Source organism: Coenobita brevimanus, chromosome 14, assembly GCF_032717465.1.
Source record: "Coenobita brevimanus isolate Jiangsu-jjx chromosome 14, ASM3271746v2, whole genome shotgun sequence".
NCBI classification, from domain to species: Eukaryota; Metazoa; Arthropoda; class Malacostraca; order Decapoda; family Coenobitidae; genus Coenobita; species Coenobita brevimanus.
In genome coordinates this window covers 53,947,362-53,971,518 of record NC_136967.1, presented here as the reverse complement: position 1 = coordinate 53,971,518, position 24,157 = coordinate 53,947,362, and positions in this window count along the sequence as shown.

Sequence of the window (24,157 nt, the reverse complement as noted above, 5' to 3'; positions counted from 1 at the left end):
TGTTTGGATCAGATAAGGATCCCACTGTCTTATCTCTTACCTTATGCTGACGCTCCTCATACATCTTGCTCTCTGCTGTTGCTACGGTTCCTGCTCTTTTCCTTGTTCATGCGCCTTATCCTGCTACACTGTTTGCCCCCCCCCAGTTCTCTGTTCATCCAGCAATACAACAGGGGGACCATGATGTAACGTTGACTTTTTTTTCTTCTTGTATTTCTGTTCGTTTCTCTGTTACCTGAATTGCCTCTGCTACAGTTAATTTTTTCTAACAGAAGATTGGAGCATAGCAAAAATTGTTTGCCTACTTTAATGACCCAAGAACAGTCGGTATGCATAAATCTGTCTTCTCCCTGCTCCTGCTGCTGTCTTAGTTAACCAGATAAGGTGGCACACTCCCTTGTCCCACCTTCTGCCATTGTTCCTCCTGCTCTTTGCTCCTACTTTTGTTATTTTTTCCCTAATGTTTGTACTCTTTCAATTATTCCTCGTCTGTTCTTACTGTTCTGCATTCTATACTTTGACGTTACTTAACTTTTTTTTTTTTTTTTTTTTTTTGGCAATTTCCCAGTCGTTGTTCCAGTTTCTCCTGCCCCTGCCTCTTGTTCCTGCCTCTGTCGCTACTTTTACTCCTGTCTCTGTTGCTGATCTGCTTGTGTTACTGCTTCTCCTGTGGTGTTTGTTTCTAGAAGAGGATTAAGGCATGGCAAAAATACTTGTCTGCATTAATGATCCTCGTGCAGTGAACTTTCTACACCTCCTTCCCCTGTGCTTTCTTTCCTGTTACTATTTCTGTTCCTGCTATGCTACATCTGTATCTTGACATACCCTTTTTGCTCTATTTTCGGCAGTTTCTGATTCAAACTTCCTATTTTTCTTCCGCCTTCCGATCCTACTCCTCGCTACTGTTGCCGCTACAGCCTGTGTTGACCTAATCAGGCGCCACGCACTTCTCTCGCATCTTCTGTTTACGCTTCTCTTGCCCTTTGTTACTTGCTCCTGCTTGTTATCCTTGTTATTGGTGCTGGATAGGGACGCCTTCAAGCGGTGACACAGAAATAGCCGCATACTGCTGTTGTGCAGTTATACCAGCGCCCATCATCTCCCTTTTCATCCCAAAAGAGGATGATGGACTACAGAAGGACAACTTTGGCCTATAGTACACCGAGTTTACCTTTAAGATGAACCCACTACTACTACTACTACTTTTACCACTACTGCTATTACTATTACTACTACTGCTACTACTACTACTACTACGCCTACTACTACTACTACTACTACTACTACGCCTACTACTACTACTACTACTACGCCTACTACTACTACTACTACATTTACCACTACTACTATTACAATTACTGCTACTGCTACTACTACTACTACTACTACTACTACGCCTACTACTACTACTACTACTACTACGCCTACTACTACTACTACTACTACATTTACCACTACTACTATTACTATTACTGCTACTACTACTACTACGCCTACTACTACTACTACGCCTACTACTACTACTACTACTACTACTACTACGCCTACTACTACTACTACTTCTACGCCTACTACTACTACTACCACTACTACTACCACTACTACTACTACTACTACTACTACTACTTCTACTACCACCACCACCACTACTACTAAGCTACTACCACCGCTACTACTACTATTACTACTGCTACTACTACCACTACTACTACCACTACTACTACTACTACTACTACAACTACTACTACTACTACCAAGACTACCATCGCCATCACCGCCGCCGCCATTATTGCTATTACTATTACTACCACAACTATTACTCTCACTAGCACCACTCCTATTACCATTACTGCCGCCACTACTATTAGTTTTACAATTACTGCCGCCATTACCATTACTGTTACTATGTGACAAGACTGTTAGTGTTACAAAAGCCGTTACGTTCAATATTACTGCCTCCAGTGCAATAAATGATATTACCACCAAAGCTTTTACTATGAATACTGCCCTTAATACAATAACACCACCACCAACAGCAACAACAACTACTACTGCTGCTACTACTACTACTACACTACTACTACTACTACTACTACTACTATTACTGCTGCTGCTGCTGCTGCAATTGTTTTTAATACTTCTACCCTCCTGGTTATTGTGCTCTAGGGGAAGATGTGGACTTAGCAGAAATTTAATGTCTGCTTTAATTACCACTGTGCATTGCCCTCCGTCTTCCTCTTCTCGTCTCAACTTCTGCGTGTTTCCTTGCGTTCCTGTTCACCCAGCAGCTAAAATAGAGACCTGGATATTACAGGCACTTTTACACTCTGCTGCCATTCCTCCACTGCTCTTGCTGTTGCTGCTTCTGCTGTGGTGTATATTTCTAAGGAAAGATTGCCTTGATGACCCTTGTACAGTTTATAGGCTTACAAAGTATACATCTTACCCTCTTATCGTGGGTTGTACTACAGAGGAAGACTAGGACCTTTTTTACCACTGCCATGGGAGTTAAGTTTTACCCTGCGTTGGTTTGTTTGTCTGTCTATTTGTTTGTCTGTTATCAGGATTACTCAAAAAGTTGTGAACGGCTTTTGATGAAATTTTGTGGAAGGGTGGGCCACAGTCCGTGGAATAAATTATTAAATTTTGGATCGGATCTGGATCCGGATCCGGAGTACCCCGCATAATATCTCCAAAAGGTCTCAATGAATTTCAATGAAATTTTGTGGATAGGTGGGCCATGGACCAAGAAAGAATTGTTCAAATTTTTAGGCAGATCTGGATTCGGATCCTATATCCATGGATCCGATTCGGATCCGAATCATTTTTAATGGTAAATACATTGACGAAGGCATGCTCTCTCTGAGCATTTTTTTTTTTTTTTAATTATTTTTTTAATCTGCTTAGTTAACCCTCGTGCAATCGATTGGTATGTATACGAGTATGCCTGTTTTAGAAGCAGGGATTTGAATGTGAACAGCTTGTGGATGCTCTTGTAAGCGAACTCTGACACTTAGAAAAAAATAATTACCTACCGGCCATATCTTACTAGGGTATCAGTTGCCTTACAGGGTTATGCAGCGTGCGTATAGCGTTTTCAGTAACCTTTGTGTAGTCGATATTTATAATAGTAAGTCTTCTCTTGCCAGCTGTGTTCTAAAGATACAATGGAACTTGGAATCGATTGCTTGCTGTAATGACCATCTTGCAATGGACTGGCATAACTTAAGGCTTTCTTTAATACAGATGGGCACCTGGATGTACCTACTGTGTGTTTTGTTCTGAGGGATGATTCTGGCTCAGGATGAATCGTCCCGCCCCATCCCGACGTTTTTGGACCTTTTTTTTTTTTTGGCCCAAACATCCGCTTTTGGTGAGAAACATCGAAAATTCATAGAGAAATCGCTCACCTGAGGTTTAAAATACGCGATTTAGGTACAAGTACTTCCTTACCTGACTGGGTTTTCTAACAGGCTGGCACCAAAGAAAACGAGTTCAATGGGAGGGTAACTATTTTATCCAGTCATAAACAGTATTTATTTATATACTTGGTACGAATTTATATGTAGTACAAGAGTATATTGGTTTTCAAACAGTAATATAGGCATTATAAGCATTGTTACACTCACTAACTCATCACCATTCATGACCTTTTTTTTCCCACATTACCTGATCATAATTTCTGACTGTTTCTTCCTGTAATGCTATGTAAACATTGTCCTCCACATTATCATCGATTGGGGAATCACTCTGGCCCTGAATGTCTTTATTGGCCAGGTCACTGGTAACATGTGAATTGCCGAGACAATGGCGTGCAGGGGGGGGGGAGATTATGCGGTGTAAGGCATTGTCCCTGCTTGGCATCTTGTAGAGGAATAGAGGAAGGTGTCTCGTGTATACATGCCAAAAATCACTCGCGAAATCACTCGCGAAAATTGAAAATTGTGCAAATTAGGGACTTTGCAATGTTGCCGAGTTAATTCACGTCGCCGGGATGGCGCGGGTTAAACCAGTGTGTTTAAACAGTATTCCCCGAGTGTTTGTCCATCTTTATATTACCAGAGAGAGAGAGAGAGAGAGAGAGAGAGAGAGAGAGAGAGAGACGCGTCAATATTAAGCACAACACCTGCAAGCAAAACAGTTTTTCTCACTTTCCATGGGGGAGAATCACGTAGAAATTTCCTACCAACAGCTGTCAGGCATAAGCTTAACTCCTTCATTCTTACATTAATTCATGTTTTATTCATGCTATTTCCAGATGATTTTATTAAATCTGTGGGGGACATCTTGCGGTAAAGGGGTCACCCGAGGTTATGTTTGACTCCACCAATTCTTAAGGTCTCTTGTAATATTAATAAAATTGTTTAGTATTAAAAAGAATAATGTGAGAAATACATAATCGGATCGAAGGAGTTAACAAACGAGTGTGTTGGCAGAAGTGTGATATTTCCTAGTGCTTTGGAGACAAAACAATACAGCAATTATGGCATTGAAAGGGGACGCGACATCTACAGTTTATATTTTTTTTCATGCTGGATGAGTGCAGACAACATGACAAAGAACACCGCACCTGTCCTAGCAATTCTGTAAAAGGAAAGAAAAAACAATATTTACCGGAGAAGTAGGGGGTTGGGTAAACCCCAGGGTCCCACCCACTGTAAACTCTGGTCTTGGTTAGGGTCTTCTATTGCACAAAATTTCGCGTGTCTTTTTTTTATGCGAAGAAGAAGGAACCAAAGGCCATGAGTCCGCAATAACAGTTCCCTCCAAGAGAAAAACAAAATATAATAGAGAGCCAAATTCAAGATCCGATCATTTCCAGATGCCTGGACACACTGCATTTGAAAGACTGGAGATCATAGGCAGCAGGAAATACAGACAGAGGGGGACAGTTCCAGAGTTGACCTGTTGCATAAATGAAGGACTGGGAGTAACGGTTAACTCTTGCATTAGAGAGTTGGACAGAAAAGGGATGAGAATTTGCTGCTAGGCAGGTGCTATGCGCCCGTCGTAGAGGTGGAGGAGTGCATGCAGACAGTTCAGAGGAGCAGTGACCATTAAAGTAGCGATAGAAAAGAGATCAAGATGCAACAGTGCAGCGAAGAGACAGAGGTTGAAGGGAGTCAGTGAGAGGAGGAGAGTTAATGAGTTTCCTTATTGAGAAGAGCTGTATGTGTGGAGCCTCCCCACACATGAGAGTTGTACTCCACACAGGGGCGGATAAAACCCCTGTATAGAGTCAACAACTGTGCAAGGGTAAAGAAAGAACGGAGTCGGCTTAGCACACCCAGTCTCTTGGAAGCAGATTTTACAAGAGATGTAATATGATCTTTCCAAGATAAGTCCCGAGTAAATGAAACCCCAAGCATGTTCAAGGATGATGCAGGATTAAGCTGAATGTTATTAAACATTAGTGGAAGATTTTGTCGGGTTGATAGGTGTAAGAACTGAGTCATAGATGCATAAAATAAAACAGATTATTTTTACCCCAGTCAGAGATACGATCCAAGTCAGACATTAGGTGTGCCATAGCCTCATCCCTTGTTTGTTGAAGTAACTGCTGAGATGGGCGTTGTGGGAACCGAATGGAAAGGTGAAGGGTGGAGTCATCAGCGTATGAGTGGATAGGGTTAGACGTACAGCTTAGAAGGTCATTGATGAATAAAAGGAAGAGAGTTGGTGATAGGACAAAGCCCTGAGGAACACCACTGTTGATAAATCTAGGGGAAGAACGATGGCCGTCTACAATAGCGGCTATAGAACGACCAGAAAGGAAGCTAGCGATGAAGACACAGATAGAAGGATAGAAACCGTAAGAGGGCAGTTTGGAAATCAAAGATTTATGCCAGACTCGATCGAAAGCCTTTGAGATGTCAAGTGCAATGGCAAAGCTTTCGCCAAAGTCCCGAAAGAAGGATGACCATGAGTCTGAAAGGTAGGTGAGAAGATCGCCAGTGGAGCGTCCCTCACGGAACCCGTACTGACAGTCAGAAAGAAGGTTGTGATAGGAAGGATGCCTTAAAATTATTCTATTGAGAACTGACTCGAAAACTTTTGAAATACAGGACATTAAAGCAATTGGACGATAGTTGGAGGGTTGGGAGTGGTCACCCTTCTTTGCGACTGGCTGAATGAGAGCAAACTTCCAGCAAGAAGGAAAGGTACAAGTTTACAGACAAAGGCAAAAGAGTTTGCCTAGGCACTGTGTAAGCACAGAAGCACAGTTCTTGAGAACAACAGGAGGGACTCCATCAGGGCCTCAGGCCCATATGCCTTGTTAGCATTGAGGCCAGTGATGGCAGAAAATACATCAGCTGAAGAAATTTTAATGTCAGCCATGAGGAAGTCAGAGGGGGGAAGTGATGAAGGAACAGCACCGGAATCGTCTAAAGTGGAATTGGAGGAGAAAGTCTGTGCGAAGAGATCTGCTTTATCAGTAGAAGAAATAGCTACAGAACCATCAGAGTATGAAAACGATGACGTTGTCCTCCCTGGGGGTAGTCTTCCCACCATAAGGGTGTCCATTAGGAGTCACACTGTACCCAGAAAGATACGGGGAAGAAGTATGCAAAATTTCGTGTTCCTAGGTTTAAAAAAAGGAAAAGAAAAGAAGACCGTGTATAAAGGCTTTGGCTAGGACACCCTGAGGCTTCTCCCCAGAAGGGAGTAGCCTTTGGAGGTCTCACGCTGCCAAAAATTGGCCCAGTAAAGATCAACGACTGTACAAGATTTCATGTTCAAAGGTAAAAAACTATGGTATTGTCCCATTTGGGGTACGCGTCCCTCTTCTATGGGGGATGGCCATCCAGGGTCTCACCATGCCTAAAACGTGGCCAGGTTAACACCTATCAATATCCAAAATTTCGTGTGCAGAGGCCTCCTTCCTCGTGAGGGACGATCCTTGGTAGTTTCATTCTTTCCAAAACACGGCTAGGGTGATATCTATTAATGTGTAAAACTTCATATTGTGTGGTTAAAAACTTTGACCAAAATATAGCAAGTTTGGCCGTCCCCCTCGGGGGACCCTCATTCGTATAACCAAGTGCGTGTGAAGCTCTATTATTAAAAAAAAAAAAAAAAATCGTGTTCCTGGGTAAAAAAAAAAAAAAAAAAAAGCCAAGCCTAACGGTTTTGGGTGGGACACTCAGAGGTCCGTTGTCCTCCTGGGGGGGGGGGGAGGGGCGTCGGAGATCCCACTCACCTGAAACCTAGCAGGGAGGGACGTCAATCATTGTCCAAAATTTCGTTTTCGTAACACCCCTCCTATAAGGCCTGGACCACATTCTTCAAGAAAGTACGGTAACTCAGTGAGTGAATGAGTAAGTGAATGAGTGAGCGAGTGACACATGGACAAACGCTATCTTTGGGTGCAACGAGAATGGGATTTATACAACGAAATGTCGTGCTGTCTGGGAGGAAGTGATAAACTGTTTTTGGTATTATCAGTCACAAGGAAGAGTGATAGCCAGAATTTTATTTCTACCCTCACAAAACAGGTACATATCAGGAATGCATAAGAACAGTACAGGTATGAGATTTCCTGCTACTTTAGGGAGGAAATGATAAGACGGCTGATGAGATAGTGATGTCCAGAATGAATACTTTCCCACGCTGACCTAGCAAGAGACAGGAAGAAGTATCAGTAGTCAGAGTGCTGCATTTGTAATTAGGAAACCTGTGTGTTGACCCAAGTGTGATATTTTGTGTTGCCTAGGAGATAAAATGGTAAAGTGGCGGTGGCGATATGGGGGAGAGTGGGAGTTGGATTTACACCTTTACTCATGCTGACAAAGTATGAAAACTAAAACGCGGCGAAAAAACTATGACGTATTCTACAGCTTGGAAGTAAATGATAAGGTAGTGGTGGCGCTATGAAACATCAGGGAGAGTGGCAGCCAAAATATATTCCCCTCTTTGTGTTTGCAGTTCGAAACAAAACAGGGATGCATGTGGACGCTGGTGAAAGATGACTGCTGAGAAAAGTATGAGAGTCACTGCAATAATGGGGACGAAATGACAAAGTGGTTTTGGCGAAATGAGGGGGAAAGACAGCTGGAATTCATATTTTTCCCTGTGCTGAACAGGTATGATCCAAATTGGGTGTCTTCTGTATAATTAGGTTTTCTGCTGTGTGCATGGAGCAGATAAAACTGCTGGTATTATCGCACAGGAAAAAAAAGTTGCAGCCAGAATTTTACCTATGCTCAGGCTGACCAAGTAAGAATTTTGAATGGGTGCATGTAGTAAGAGAGACCCGTATGATTAATGATGATAAATGCGGGGGAACGAATTGGTGGTGGGGGTGACATAAGGGAGAACAACAGATGGATTTATACCTTTCCTCATGCTAAGTAAGAATGTAGTATGATCGGTGCATATGAAACGTGTATGTGTTGACCCAGATATAAGTCTTCCTGCTTCTTTAGGGGCGAAATGATGAAGTGGTATTAGTGATAAGAGGGAGAGTGTCAACCAGAATTTATGCATTTTTCATGCTAACCACGTACGAAAGGAGAGCAAGAAAGAAAAGAAGGAGAAACTGGCAAACTGGCTGTTAGATAAGGGAGAGACAGTCGAAATTCATATCTTTCCTCATGCTAGCCAGATAACTATCAGGATGGGATAAATATGTTACTTAAGACAAGTGTGTTAGCCCAGTTATGAGATCTGCGGCTGCTTTGGGAACGTAGTAATAAAGTGGTGGCAGCGATACGAGGAAAAGTGAAAGTCTGAGACAGTACCTATTCTCATGCTGGCAAAGTAGTAAGGCCGAAAAAGAAGTAAAGGAGGGAGGAAATGTAAAGTGATGATGGCAGTAGATGGCGAGAGGAAAATTTTTGTTGCTGGTTGAGGGGAAAATGATTAAATATGATAGGCGTCCTGTAACGAACAGTGACAGAATTAATACATATCCTCAAGTCGATTAAATGCAAATTATGATATGTCCTTTTATTGTGTGTAAAGAATGATGAAAGTGATGGAAGCAATATAATGGAGAGTGACTCTTGGATGATGATTACATGAATATACTGATGCTTCTGTTCATGTGGTTGATGTTTAACTATATTTATTGTACACCACATATGATTTATACATTTATACTTTCAGTGAGGTGCTGAATAGGGATGTTTTCACTCGATGACATCTGTATAACTGGGATGCTCCTTTCCTTGGTAATACGTTCCTCAGCCTCCTTCGTGTCCCCAAAAGAGGATAAAGAACTGCAGGAGAAGAATAACATCAGCATGTAGTCCACCGACTTCACGTTCAGACAAGCCAGCTGGCCACTGCAGCAACAGTGATGACCGATACATACAGTAGTTTACTACCAGTGGTACCCAGAGGTGCCTGGGTAAAACCATATGATCATACCGGTACTGCCTGGTACCTGGATGGCTACTTCCCCTGTGGAAGAAGACCCCCATTAGACCTATGTTCCTTGGCCCCATTTCTCAATGGTTATATTCTCCATGAATCTGTTTCTACTGTGGACCTATTTTCCTACTACCCACCCACCCTGCTCACCCACCCACCCAGTTACCCTACGCATCCACCTACCCACCTACCCACTCACCTTGTCCATCCACTTACCCACACTCACCAACCCATCATGCCAAACCCACCCATACAACCTCACTCCACCCACCCTGCCCCACCACACCCACCCTCGTACCCTCCCACGCACTCCACTCACCTTGCTCCTCCACACCCACCCATCCAGTAAGTCCTGCCCACCTACCCCACCAATTTGTTCATCCATCCAACCCGTTGTAGTAAATAACGATATGGTTGTACAAGTTCAAAAATCCGCTTTGTGTACTCAGGTCCACCATGCTGACCTGATTATTACCTCGCCTGGACGGAGTCCGACGAGGTATTGTTTTTGGTCGAGTTTGTTTGTTTGTTTCTTTTGTTTGTTAGCAACATTACGGAAAAACGGCTGAATGAAAATTAAATGAAACTTTCAGGATATGTGGGCACTGGTCCCCAAAGAAAGTGATTATATTTTGGAGGTAATCGAGTGAACTTGAGGGGTCAAAATCAAGGTAAAGGATTTTCAGAGGGATTTAACTTGAAAACGGTTAAAGATAGAGATATTTACTATTTGGAACATACAGGAACTCATAATATGGGCTTTCATTTGGCACCAAGACCTTTGACCTTGAATGACCTTAAAAGGTCAAACCCATATTCAGGGGCTATAACTCGAAACTTGTTGAAGACAGAGTTATTTACTGTTAACAAGTTATTGGAAGTCTCATATGGTCTTTCATTTGGCACCATGACCCCTGACATTGAGTGGCCCTGAAAGGTCAAACGCAATATCACGGATACTCAGAGGGCCTAACTTGAAAACATTTACGCCATTACCTTAGACTTTAACCTATCAACTTCCAGGGTTCATATATGAGAGATTTTGCTGGAAGGGTACTAAACGTACTGCCCTCCGCCTATCGGCTCATAGTCGCGAAATTCATGGGTCCCTTTCCCTTAATTACTTCTTTTAGTCCTATTAACTTTTGAAAATGCTCAATTCCGTCCTATATTGAGGACGCTGGGCGCAAATGGGTTAATTGTGCACTGACAATAAAAGGGAAAAAACAAGCCAGAATTTAACAGCAATAAAATAACTGCTGTCGGGTGAGATTTGTTGGTCCTGGCACCACTTGTTTGTGATTAGTTCTAATCTTAGCCATCAGGGGTGCCACAGTAGCAACTGTAATGTACAACCGAATTCGTCGTAAACGGTACATCTGTTAGAATGGTTTAGAGAGTTCTTTAGTGATCCCCCTCGATTTCCACAGAGGTCATACATACAGAAAGACAGACAGACAAACGTTTTCTTACACACACACACACACACACACACACACATATATATATATATATATATATATATATATATATATATATATACACACACAAATAGATAGATAGATAGATACTTTTCACTTTTAGTGTGTACTCCATCTCAGTTTACCTTCCTCCTCCCAAAAGTATATCCCATAATTTTTCCAATTAATTGCTGAGTTAGACACGTTCATTGCTCCATTTTTTTCCCCAGACTGTGATAAATGGCTCTGCTTTTTCTCAGTCTCTGACATTGCTGGCGGCGAAGTTTTCAAATTTTCGTTCGTCGTCTTACTGGCGCCAGCTGAACTTACGTTACTCGGCACGTGAGGGAGCTGGTGGTGCAAAGGTTAGCGGATTAAGCCCGGAACTTGAAGTACCTATAGTCAGTTATCGTACCTAGCTGTCAGACTATTGCTTGACATGTGAGGTGGACCCGAGAATTTCGATGGCTGTATTGAGGTGTGGATAATTTCTTGGCCCATATCAAGACACTTTATTTATTTTTATACTATCATGTTATACTTGTCCGAATTTCGGGATCCCTCCCATCCCTTGTATTACTGAGAGATTGGCTCTGAATTATGGTGGTGCAGGTGGTGATGATGATAATGATAACAGCTGTGATTATGATGATGAGCCACACAGACCCAAGGCAGCACCTGTCACACCAAGACATTGCCCCATACATTACCAAACAAAACCATTTAACTGGTCAACATTGTTTGTAACAGCCTGGTGTGCTGATGATAGGTAATTAACACGAAGAATACGCAGTTAACTTTGCCAGCCAGCAGAAATTGTAATATTACAGAAGAATGTAGCCATGGGACATACTTCTATGTGTAGCCTAGGAAACAAAGGAATTGCATATAATTCAGGAATACAGAGAATAACTCATAATGCAGTAAGTGGTTTGTCTTCAAATGTAGCTTCCTGTGACTTGTTTATGAACTTACAAAGTTGATGCCTTTATCCCAAGGACGTCTTCTTCACTCATTCCTGAAATATGAATATTTCGTTTTGTGAAAGGGTGACCTTTCATAAAGGAGTATAATTGAGATTGAGTCTATCTCCCCAACTGCGACAAGTTTCTACAAATTTGAATAAAATTGTCTCGAGGAATAATAAAATGCAAAACTGCTTCGTCGTACTGATTGGGGTTAATGATCAACCTGTCAAATTTTCATTGTCATCCTTTCCATTACAGGAATAATATCACACTACACTTTGCTTCACATCCTCACACATTTGTTGCTAGCAAAGTTGCATGGTTGAAGTTTTTCAATATTTACACCCAACAAATATCCGTCCCCCGAGTACAAATGTTTGATGACTACGATTTTTACCTCACTCAAACAATACTCGAGTAATATTATATATGCTAGAAATCACTGCTTTGTAAACGATTTATCTGGGTATTTAGAGTGAAGCACGGAGATTGAGCTAGATGTCAGCAGGCTAACACAACACGAAGATATTCCTCTTGCCTGGTTCTCTTCTCCCTGTCCCCTTGCTCATCCACTCCTCTTCCTCCTACCTCTGCCTTGTCCCTCTGTTACCGTCCCCCCCTCCCCAGCCCTCCCTCTTCCCCTTCCTTCTCTCCCATCTCTACCCGTTACTCCTATCCCTTTCTTTTACCTCCTCCCTATCGCTCCTCTTTCCCTCACCCCTCAAACCCTCTCCTACCTCATCCTTCCTCATCTCGTTACCTCTATCCCTTCCTTACTCTTCACCCATATCTTTTTTCCTTCTTGTCTCACCCCCACCTCATCGTTTCCTCGTCCCTTTTTCCTCCTCTCCCTATCATTTATCCCTTTCACTTTCTCAGTTCTCCTCTGCAACTCTTTCCCCCTCCTCACGCCTCCCCCAGCCCTTCCCCGCCCCTCTCACCCCGCCATTACTTCATGCAAAACTTTTTATAATTTATTATCACCGGTTATCACAAGGGCTGGCGGCAGTATAATCGGTGACATACTCAGCCCGTGTCTCAGCCCGCAACCGAGAGGTTCCTGGTTCGATTCTAGGACTGACAACAGAATCCTTGAGCACGGTCTTTACTTCTACCTGAACTAGGGACCTGTATCCGACAGTCGCTCGAAGTACTCTGAGGGACTGATCTGGTTCTTCCTTGTCATTCACACCTGTTTTATGTTCCATGGAGGAAGAGGAGTAACAAAAGTCTTCACTGAACTCGTATTCATAAATTTTCCTGAGATCAACTCTTTCATGGTCGAGGTGATTCTTGCGTGCCCCTCCGGTCAATGCCAATCGATTTTATTAAGCTGAAAGTATGTCTCAGGGGCCTGAAAATGCTCATAGGGGCACCATAAACATCTCATGGTCAGGACATCTCCAGCATTGTATTCCATCTAAAGCCAAAGTGTGGATTTCTGGAGCCTAAAAGTAGCATTTTATTCTAAATAACTCCAAATTATTGCATTGAGTCACAGGAGTCTGAGAATATAAGCATCTTTTGCCAAAAGTCTTACGGGCAAGCTATCAATTGTGAAATGGAGAAGATTAAGTGCGATTGAAAACTATTTTCCTATAATGAATGCAAAAACGGTAAGTCATTTCCATACTACCCTCATCGAGGTACTGGGGACCTAGGCTAGGTTACCATAGTCCACTGCAGTGAAGGGTAAACCGCCAATCTACATTCCTCAGTGGTAATACATAAACGAAGAACCTCTAAATAAACGCTTCTTGAGGATCGACTCCATACGGAGCTGTCACTCCGACTGAGTCTTCTAAACATAAAACTACCACGAGACAAAGTTCGAGAATTCCAAGCATCCTAAAGCATCGTAAAGTCATCGTAAGTGAACTGGGAAGGAATTACGCGCGACTGAAAACGGTTTTTGTTTGGGGGGTAAAAGTTTCGACTGGTACATTTCTTTGTGGGGAATTTCGAGACTGTTTCACACAAGACAACACAGGATGTCAGCTGATACTAACGAAGAGGATAGGAGGCGTTGTTATGTTGTACCTTATTTTTGTGGCCTTAGGCTGAAGTTGCTTTTCGTACCTCATTGGATTTGGCACCATATTCTCTCTCTCTCTGAAGTTGCTTTCGTACCCCTCAGGAGTTGCTGCCGTATTCTCTCCCTCCCTCTCTCTCTCTCTCTCTCTCTCTCTCTCTCTCTCTCTCAGTAATTGTGTGTGTGTGTGTGTGTGTGTGTGTGTGTGTGTGTAATAATAATAATAATAAAAATAATAATAATAATAATGACTAGTTACCTATTGCTGTTGTGTAGCCACAATAAGGAAGCTTCGCCAGAACTGCAGTCAACTTCTGATGATCCGGCATCCGATTGTTCAGAAAACCTGATGGTTCGGAATTCTCAGCCCAGGGTCATTTTTAGCTTTTTGGGGTAAAAAATCGAGAAAAATCGGGGGAAAAAAAGAAAAATATCGAAAAATAGCAGAAAGTGGTGCGCCGAACTATCTAATTCCGCACCCACACCGACATTCAGGAGGTCCTGATGTTCACCCAGCCGGTTCTCTGTAGTGTACTCCACTTTATATTTTGAGGTGTGTTTTGAAAATTTTCAGGTACCTGTCTGATAGTCCAGAAAATCTGATAATCCGGAAGGTCCATGGGCTACTGCATTCCGGATTAAAGGACTTTAACTGTATTAATGGTATTGGTTGTCTTTGTAAGTATGGGTACATTTTGCACATGTCTCAGTAACTGGCTAAATGTATATTCAACTGTAACCATATTCCTTTCAGATAATAAAAGAGACCACAGGTGTATTTCAGTAAAACTACAGCTTTAGAGCTTCTGTGGTTTTCTCTAGAAAGTGGTACAAAGAAAACACTGTGCAGATATGAATTTGGTACTTTCCACCAAGCTAAATGGCAAAATATTCAGCCGAAATATTCCGGAAGTTTTTTTTATTGTGGAATTATCAACCAAATAGCTGTATCTCAATTAGTTTCTGAGATATTTAAATTTCAAATATGCAGTTTTTGCACCAAGCATGAGTATGACCTTCAAAAATAGGCCAAAGTCATTTACATTTGGCACAATACAATGAATGGATGAGAAATAGGGGCGTGGAAGAAGTTGAGAGGCGAAAGAGAGAGTTATATGTAGAAAGAAAGAGAGAGGTGAAAAGATTAGTAAGAGAGAGAGTAAGAAGGGAGTGGATGAGGAATTTGGAAGGTATTTGAGTGTAAAGTGGAGGGACTGTAAGAAAATGTTCTGGAAAGAGGTGAAAAGAGTAAGACAGGGTGGAAGTGAAGTTAGCAGGGGAGTGAAAGATAAAAATGGTAGATTACTAGTGGAGAACGGAGAAAAAGTGAGCAGATGGAGAGAACACTTTAAGGAATTGTTGAACATAGAGGATGGAAAATGCGAGTATAAGTGGATGGGGAATGCCTGGGAGAAGGAGAGAGGTGAGAAGACAGGAAGAAATCAGTAGGATAGAAGTTGTGGAAGCAATGAAGAAAGTTAAATCGGGTAAAGCCCCAGGAATTGATGGAGTGTGTGGTGAAATGATGAAGCATGGGGGAGAGATAGTAGTAGAATGGATGTGGAAGATGTGCAGATTGGCCTGGGAGGAAGGTAGAGTCCCGGAGGATTGGAAGTCAGGTATAATTATTCCCTTGTACAAAGGAAAAGGGGAAAAAGAAGTGTGTGGTAATCATAGGGGCATTTGTCTTCTTAGTATAATAGGAAAAGTGTATGGTAGGATACTTATTGACAGAGTTAGAGAAAGAACAGAGAAATTAGTTGGAGAAGAACAGGGAGGCTTTAGGAAGGGAAGAGGTTGTGTAGATCAGATATTTATTCTTAGATCATTAGTGGAAAAGTTTCTAGAGAAAGGAAAGAAGTTGTATGCGGCTTTCATGGATTTGGAGAAAGCATATGACAGGGTGGATAGACAAGGATTGTGGAAAGTGTTAAGAATATATGGAGTAGATGGGAAGTTGTTGAATGCTGTGAAGAGTATGTACGATGTTGCAAAGGCTGCAGTGCGTGTGGATAGTGAACTAAGTGAATTTTTCTCTTTGAAAGTTGGGTTGAAGCAGGGATGTGTCATGTCTCCATGGCTGTTCAATCTTTACATGGATGGGGTAATAAAAGAGGTACAAGGTAGGGTAGTGGATGTTGGAGTGGCCCTGGTGAGAGGGGATAGTGTTTGGAAACTCCCTGTACTGTTGTTTGCAGATGATACTGTGTTGTTGAGTGAAGACGAAGGGGAACTGCAAGGCTTGGTGGATGAGTTTGAGAGTGTGTGTAAGAAACGGAATCTAAAGGTGAATGTAGGGAAGAGTAAAGTGATGGTCTTTGAGAGATGAAGTCAGTGAATGTACAGCGAGGTTGGATGGTGAGGAATTGGAAAATGTGAGTACGTTTAAGTGCTTGGGTAGTGTGATGAGTAAGGATGGAGGTTTGGAAGGTGAAGTGCGTGAAAGTGTACAGCAGGGAAGAAAGATTGCTGGTTCTTTGAAAGCAGTGATAAGAAACAGGGAAGTGAGCATGGAAGTGAAAAAGTTAGTACATGACAGTATTGTGATACCAACTCTAAAGTATGGAAGTGAAGCTTGGACGTTGTTGGAAGGACACAAGTCAAGAGTGAGAGCAGTGGAAATGAGTTATTTAAGAGGAGCCTATGGAGTCACATGGAGAGACAGGCTGACGAATGAGGATATAAAGGAGCGTTGTGGTGTGGATGTGGATGTGATAGGAAGCGTTATGAGGAACACACTGAGGTGGTTTGGCCATGTGGAAAGGATGGAGGGTGAAAGACTGACGAAGAGAGTGTATGTGAGTGAGGTGGAGGGGGAAAGAGGGAGGGTGAGGCCGAGGATGATATGGAGGGATGTGGTGGAGAGGTATATGAGAGAGGGGGGTGTGAGTTGGGAGCAGGGCAGTGAGATGGCGGGGGACAGGGAGACGTGGAGGCGATTTGCTTGTGGCCATCCCAAACGGGACTGAGGCGTTTGGCAATAGATAGATAGATAGACAACACTTGGGTTACCCTAAGGTACCATCCTGTATAATATCATCAAAATCTAAGAAGAAAAAGAGCTATATTTCTGTAAAGTTACAGCTTTATAGCTGTTATGGCTTTCTTAAAAAAGTGTTACAAAGAAAACATTGAGTAGATTCGAGTTCGGTACTTTCCATGAGGCTAAATGGCAAAATGCTCGCCCAAAATTCTCAGCAAACTTTCTTATCATAGGATTTTCAACCAAATACGTGTGTCCAAGTTAGTTTCTGAGATATTTCAATTTCATATATGCAATTTTTGCACCACAATTGAATATATGACCTACAAAGATAAGTCAAGGCACAAGTACTTGGGTTACTGTACGGCACCTTCGTGTATAATACCATCAAAACCAAAGAAGAAAAAGTGCAAAGAAAAATAATAATAATAATACCAAAACGATAAGCTTCGCCATATACTGTAAATGGCGAAGCTCAATAATAATTCACTGTTTATTCATAGTCCGTAGCCGAAGGCTGAAGATATACACATTAAGAGTACATATTTATGCGACGTGAATGTTGGATTATTCTCGAGAGCTTACTATTGAGATAATGAATAATAGTAAACAATGGCTTATAATCTAAGAACATTAAAAATAAATTTAAGTGTGTGTGTGTGTGTGTGTGTGTGTGTGATTACCATGGAATGGGTTCGGTCGAAAGCTGCGCCACTCATTTTAAGGTTAGGAGGAAACATTCTGTTCTGGATGACTGCAATCGATTTTATTCTGCTAAGAGTGTGTCACAGGAATATAAAAGTTTTATTGCTTCGTGCACTTGCCAACGTCGTCGCCTAATGTGACTGTGGAAGCGGAAACATAGGAGTATTTCGTTATTTTGCATTACAATAATTACAAGAACAAAACCTAGTAGGCATTCGAAGAGACACCTACACCAACGCCAATGAGTCTATGATTCACTTCTATTATTCCTCATTCTTACCAGACAAATGTTATTATGGTCTTGCATAGTCAGTTAATTCTACGGTCTTAGAGAGAGCCAATGCCAGTAAATTTATTATTTAATCCTGCATCAGGGTCTGGATCCACCTCTAAATCTAATAATATCTTACCTGATCCACTGTCCATCTATTTATCACATTTCATTGAAATTCGACAAAAAGTTTTGAGATACCATGATACACAAATGAACAACCAGACATAACGCGGGTGACTACATAACCTCCGTCCAACTGTTGCTGGAGGAAAAACTGTATGTGGAAGCAGCGTTAACCACTTCAATCTTAGAACTTTTCATTTGCTGGTTTCACGCCTTTTTATGTCACACTGGGATAACTCCCAATGAAGGGGTTAAAACACTCTCCATTAACTACTGAAATCCGATGACGCATGTTATTCAACTTCTGAGAGTCTTTTGAGCTGGGATGAGTTAGATGTATCAATAACCGATTCACGACTAGAAACCCCTCCTAAATTAACCAAAATCTGGCGGTGGTTCCATCAAAGAAGAAAAGACTTTAATGAATTGAAGGGACCTAACCCCCACCTTGTGGCAAATCACCTCAAAATCAAATAAAACTGTTATGTGGCAACAAGGATTTTACACACACACACACACACACACACACACACACACACATTATATATATATATATATATATATATATATATATATATATATATATATATATATATATATATATATATATATATATATATATATATATATATATATATATATATATATATATATATATATATGTCACCTCACCTTCAGTACTCGCACATTCATCCTCCCGACCCAGTTTTCAAAGAGTAAGGCACTTTGATCTCCTTCGGGGCGTGAAGCATAACAGATTGCAGTCCCGGTTTTTCTTTCCGTTGCTCGTGGGCTGGGCGGTGGGGTGAACCACTATGAGGCAAGGAGGGAAGTTCAGTGTGTGTGTGTGTGTGTGTGTGTGTGTGTGTGTGTGTGTGTGTGTGTGTGTGTGTGTGTGTGTGTGTGTGTGTGCACTTAGCCTCTTGCTTGCTGGATAAAGACAACCTAATGGGTTCAGATCCAGGGTTCCGTTTGGGTCTAATATTTACATAATACAACTAAGAAATACTTAACTGTTTATCTTTATCTGAATTATCCTCACCAAATAGACTCGTTCTAGGCTCTTACACTCGTACTGGGGCAAGATAGGACTGGATAATAGATGAATGGATCATCTGGAAGTTTCCGAGGTTCATTGCTTCACCCAATATACACCAACAGAGGCCTACCCTGCAATTCTCACACGTCACCTGGCATTTGAACACTGATGAACACCATCTCGGTTGTGATATTTTACGGATACCACACTCGGATCTGGTGTTATGGTATTAGATAGGGGTTATTTTATTATGAATCTCTGGGGCCATATGGAAGGGCAGTGAACATGGTAATAAATTCAAATCTGGAACTGTTTCAAAGAGAACAGTAGACGTTTATGATACTGAACATGTTCAGGAACACCTCGTAGTGATCAAAGGTTGGTGAATGGGTGTGCGACTTTGGTATAGCAGGAGTATTAATTCCAAAGATATGGCTTTGGTGGTGTGAAGTTTATGGGTGCAAGACTGAGTGATATTCTTGCTGATGAAGGAGACTTCGAAGCACCTCTTCCTTAGCTAGTTATTTTGCATCTCTCTCTCTCTCTCTCTCTCTCTCTCTCTCTCTCTCTCCTGCCAAATCACAAAAACTACACAGACCACCGTGTCCCACATTCCAGGCAGGACTGAGGCCGTAAATGTATGGGTTGTCAGAGTTTGCAACCATGGATAGTTCCGAAACTTTTATTATTCGTTGTGATGGTGGTTGCGGACAGAGTGAGGAAGGGAGGGAGAAAAATAGGGGAGGGGAAAGGAAGGTAAGTGTGGGAATGAGGAGAAGGAAGGAGACAAAGGAGGGTACATCTAGAAAGAGGCTGAACGGGAAGTGCCACTATGGGGAGAGGGTAGAAGAAAAAGGGACTGGAGGAGAAAGAATGATAGGGGGAAGTACGAGTAGGGGAGAGGGAGGTAATAGGGACAGGAGGGTAAGCAAGGGACTGGGGAAGGGAAGAGGGTGGGGAGAGGAGGATGTAGGAGAGAAGAGGAAGGAGAAGGACATGTTACACCATCTAATTTACTATTTACTCTAGATACTTGAAGTCTAACCCTAACACAGCGATGGAAATGTTGTTTCTTTTTGTTTTTATTAGCACCAGATGATTTTATTCTGCTTCGGAATGTCCATTTATTGTACAATGGTTAGAACATTTCCTACATATTGAAGAAGGCTTAGATGTATGCCTATCGCCTGTACGAGATCACTGACGCAGACAGTTTGTCACGTTCCAGTTGTTCCCTTCAGCACGACCCACAACAATAATTATGTCTAACAATCTGACTAGCTGGAGGGGGGTAGAAAGTAGGCCATTAGTTTAATTTAACCTATTCATTTTGACTGGTGCTGTATAATCCAATCTTAAAGCTGCGGGGGCTCAGTGTACTCGCCTTGCAATGCGTGTGCCTTGGGTCCAGGGTTCGAATCCAAATCGTGGCGGACATTTAAAGTGGTTACTGGTGGGGTGTCCCTTTATTTACTTGCATTTACTTACACTTTATCGGCGTTGCTGATAGGGCACTCTCGCGCATGCACGCACGCACTCACGCGCACGCACGCACGCACTCACGCGCACGCACGCACGCACGCACACACACACACACACACACACACACACACACACACACACACACGCACACACACTTTTGGACTTTTATGTGCATTACGTATGTTTTTCCTCCGGATACCCCTTCCCCATTCCTGCTTCGCCAGCATGGGAAAGAATTACTTCAAGCTATTACTTTCCCACCAAGGAAAATGCCTAATCTTGTATTGTACCTTATGTGGAATGCTACAGACAGAGATAAAGATACAGCCCATTCCTGCCATATCCACTTAATGACAACTGGGTTTAAGACTACGTCACAAGCACCGAGCTAAAAAAAAAAAAAAAAAAAAAAAAACAGAGGGAAGGTAGGGACCAGCTGTTGATGGAAGGGACAGAAATACGAGCAAAGTATGGAATGAGTAAAAAGAAACCACACCATGAACGGCTACTCTAAAACAAGAAGAAGAAGAAGAAGCGTTTGATTTATTCCTAACGACAGCACGTGGATCAGTAAGGCAGACATCCTTACTCTAGAACACGATTCGCAACAGGCGCTTATCTCATCTAGGCCCTCATTTATACTGTTGACGAAGCACAAGCCAGGAGGAGGACCCAATTTGAATCATACACACTTTTTGCTCGACTTAGAACAGACCTCTAGTGACGTCTAATAATGAAGGGGTTAATAAAAGCTATTTGCACTTAAACTCGTCATCGGCACATCCCTTAAATGTCAACACCCCACCCAGCTGTTTTAACCAAGGGAATGGTCCCGCATTGACATATTTCTCCCAAGGACCTATATTCCCACCTGCGTCTATACTTTTCCTATGGATCTAGTTTTCTCAAGGATCTATTTTCACTATGGACCATTTTCTCCCATGGACGTACTTTTCCTTGGACTAGTATTTGCTATTGAACTATTTTTCCCAATATTCCACTTTCCATAGACTTAATGTCCACCTTTGCACCTGTTATCATCATGGACTTATTTTTCTCACTGGATAAATTTTCCCTCACCAGGAAACACCAAATTTTCATATAGACATATTTTCCCATAGGCGTTTATCGTCTATGTACCTCTTTTTACCCACTGGACCCATTTGTACTTGGGTCCATTTCCAGAGGGACATATTCACCATGGATCAGTTATCCCATATGGATCTGTTGCTAATACTGGACATTTCACCCGTGGACATAATCATATTACTGAACATTTCACTCACAGATATATTCCCCATGAACTTTTTTCCCACTACCACTTATCGACTCAAAACCCCACCCACTCACCCCGGCCGCCCACCCCGCTTACCCTATTCCACCCATCCACCAATCCACACTACCCATCTGCCCACCAACATACCCAACTGGCCACCAAGCCCCACAAAAAAGATGACTTGCAAGCTTCTGCCCACCTCCTCCAAGAGAGAGAGAGAGAGAGAGAGAGAGAGAGAGAGAGAGAGAGAGAGCTGTTCTCACTGTACAGATATCTAGCTCCTCCAGGTTTAAATTTAATAAGCCCATTAAAATCTTTTTGGTAGCTGGATAACATACGAATGTCATCAGACTGAAGGAATAAATGTACCAGTTCATCAAGATTACGTAATTTACAATATATTCTTGCAATCTCCTCGTAAGTGTATTCAGCTTAGGAGAGATCTATCGAACTGGGGTAATAGGTATAGCCTAATTAACCATTTCACTATCAGGAGACTGCCTGCAGCTGAATATAATCGTAACAATTCCAAGATCATTAAGGCGAACAATCTTCTGTCAGAGCATGTTCCTCAACAGCAGGATATTTCATCCAGGTCCCCAGTTATGTTGCTGAGTGAGCAGTGCCAGTGGGGACACAGACTAAGGCCACCAGTCTGATCGGCATGAGACATGGAGGAAAACACCGGTGTCCGCAACTCTTAGCCCGGGTTTTATAGCTGCGAACTGAGTGCGCTAACGAACACACCACCAATCTTACCTCCTCATTTTGATCCAGTGTAAGAGCTGAATATATATATATATATATATATATATATATATATATATATATAGAGAGAGAGAGAGAGAGAGAGAGAGAGAGAGAGAGAGAGAGAGAGATGCTGCGACAGTGTGAGAGTTGTAATGGAGGCGAATGGGCAGTGTCAGAAGATAAACAGAGTTTTTGATTGTGAGGTGTATATATATATATATATATATATATATATATATATATATATAGAGAGAGAGAGAGAGAGAGGATCAGTTGTTAATCGAAAGGGGACATAAATGTGGGGCGAGAATTAGATGGCTCGAAGAAAGGGGTGAGGAGAGGAAAAATGCTAAATAGGGGGAGTAAAAGGATGGTACTGATGGAAGGGGAGTTGTACATAAGAATCAATAAAAGGTTATGTGAAAATAAGCAAGAGGAACTAGAATGGCTCTCAATAGAGCGCATACCTCCGCCATGAACATCCATGCAATATTCACTGAAAAATTTACGATAATATCGAAAAACGCCCTCTCTCGCAATGTTAAAGAAAGCGAAAAATTCCTGGATCCTCACCTTTATCCGGATCCGTAGCCAAATTTAACGGAATCTATTCTGGGCCAAGGTCCAGTCATCTACTAAGTTTCGTGGAAATCCGTCCAGCAGTTTTTGTGTAATCTTTCTCTCAAACCAACCAACTAACAAACAGACAAACGGACAGGAGTAAAAACATAACCTCCTTGGTGGAGGTAATAAAGCATTAGCATAAATAGCTTGACAGTGCTAACTTTACCGACGCCTGCATGTATTTATTCATACAGACAAAAGGAAAAAGGCATGCGTAGGAGCAACTGTCATTCGAGTTCAACTTACCCAGAGGATTATGGCCCTTGAAACAGACAAATAGTGATCGTTTTAGTTCGATTTTTTTTTTCGCTTATTTCATGTCACTTAAATGCATTATAATCAGATTCAGACATATCTTGTGGTGGGAGTTACTTAGGGCAATACCTTACTCCTCAATATCGAAAACGCTCTCCTAATCTTAATAAAATTTGTCTGGAGGTTCATAGAAATAAAATATGAAGTGTCATCGTATCGAGAGAGTCAAGATATACCAATTCACAACGACGACTCAAATTTCTTTATATTTTTGCTGTCTCCACACGTATATGCAGCGTATGAGAGATTTTTTCAGTTCAGAGAAGTAAGATACAGCCTTAATTAGTCCTTTCACTGTCATGGAGTTGTCCACAGCAGAATATAAGCGTCTGATGGTTTAAAGAGTTAAGAAAATGGCGTCAACATTATCTGATCAAATTGCTGTGATGAATTGTTTGTTCATTTTCCTCTTGCGGCAACCAGACCATTTTATCGAGTTTAGGAAACATCTCACAAAGGAAGGCTGCATATAAAATCTCTCCAGGTATAAAATATCCCCCCTCTCTGAAAAAATAATCAAGAGGAAACAAAGAAAAATAACTGTCCCCCCTTCAAAAAAAAAAAAAACAGAAAAGAAAGAAACGCTAAAACAAACATTTCCAGAGACAAAGAAGACTGAGAAAAGATTAAGAGGAAAGGGATGAGAAGATAAACACATATGAGAGCTTAATGAATGACGGGGAGAGGGTGTGTACATTTTTTTTTTTTTAACAAGGGATTAACCACGAATTACAGCTGGAAGTTGAAAGGA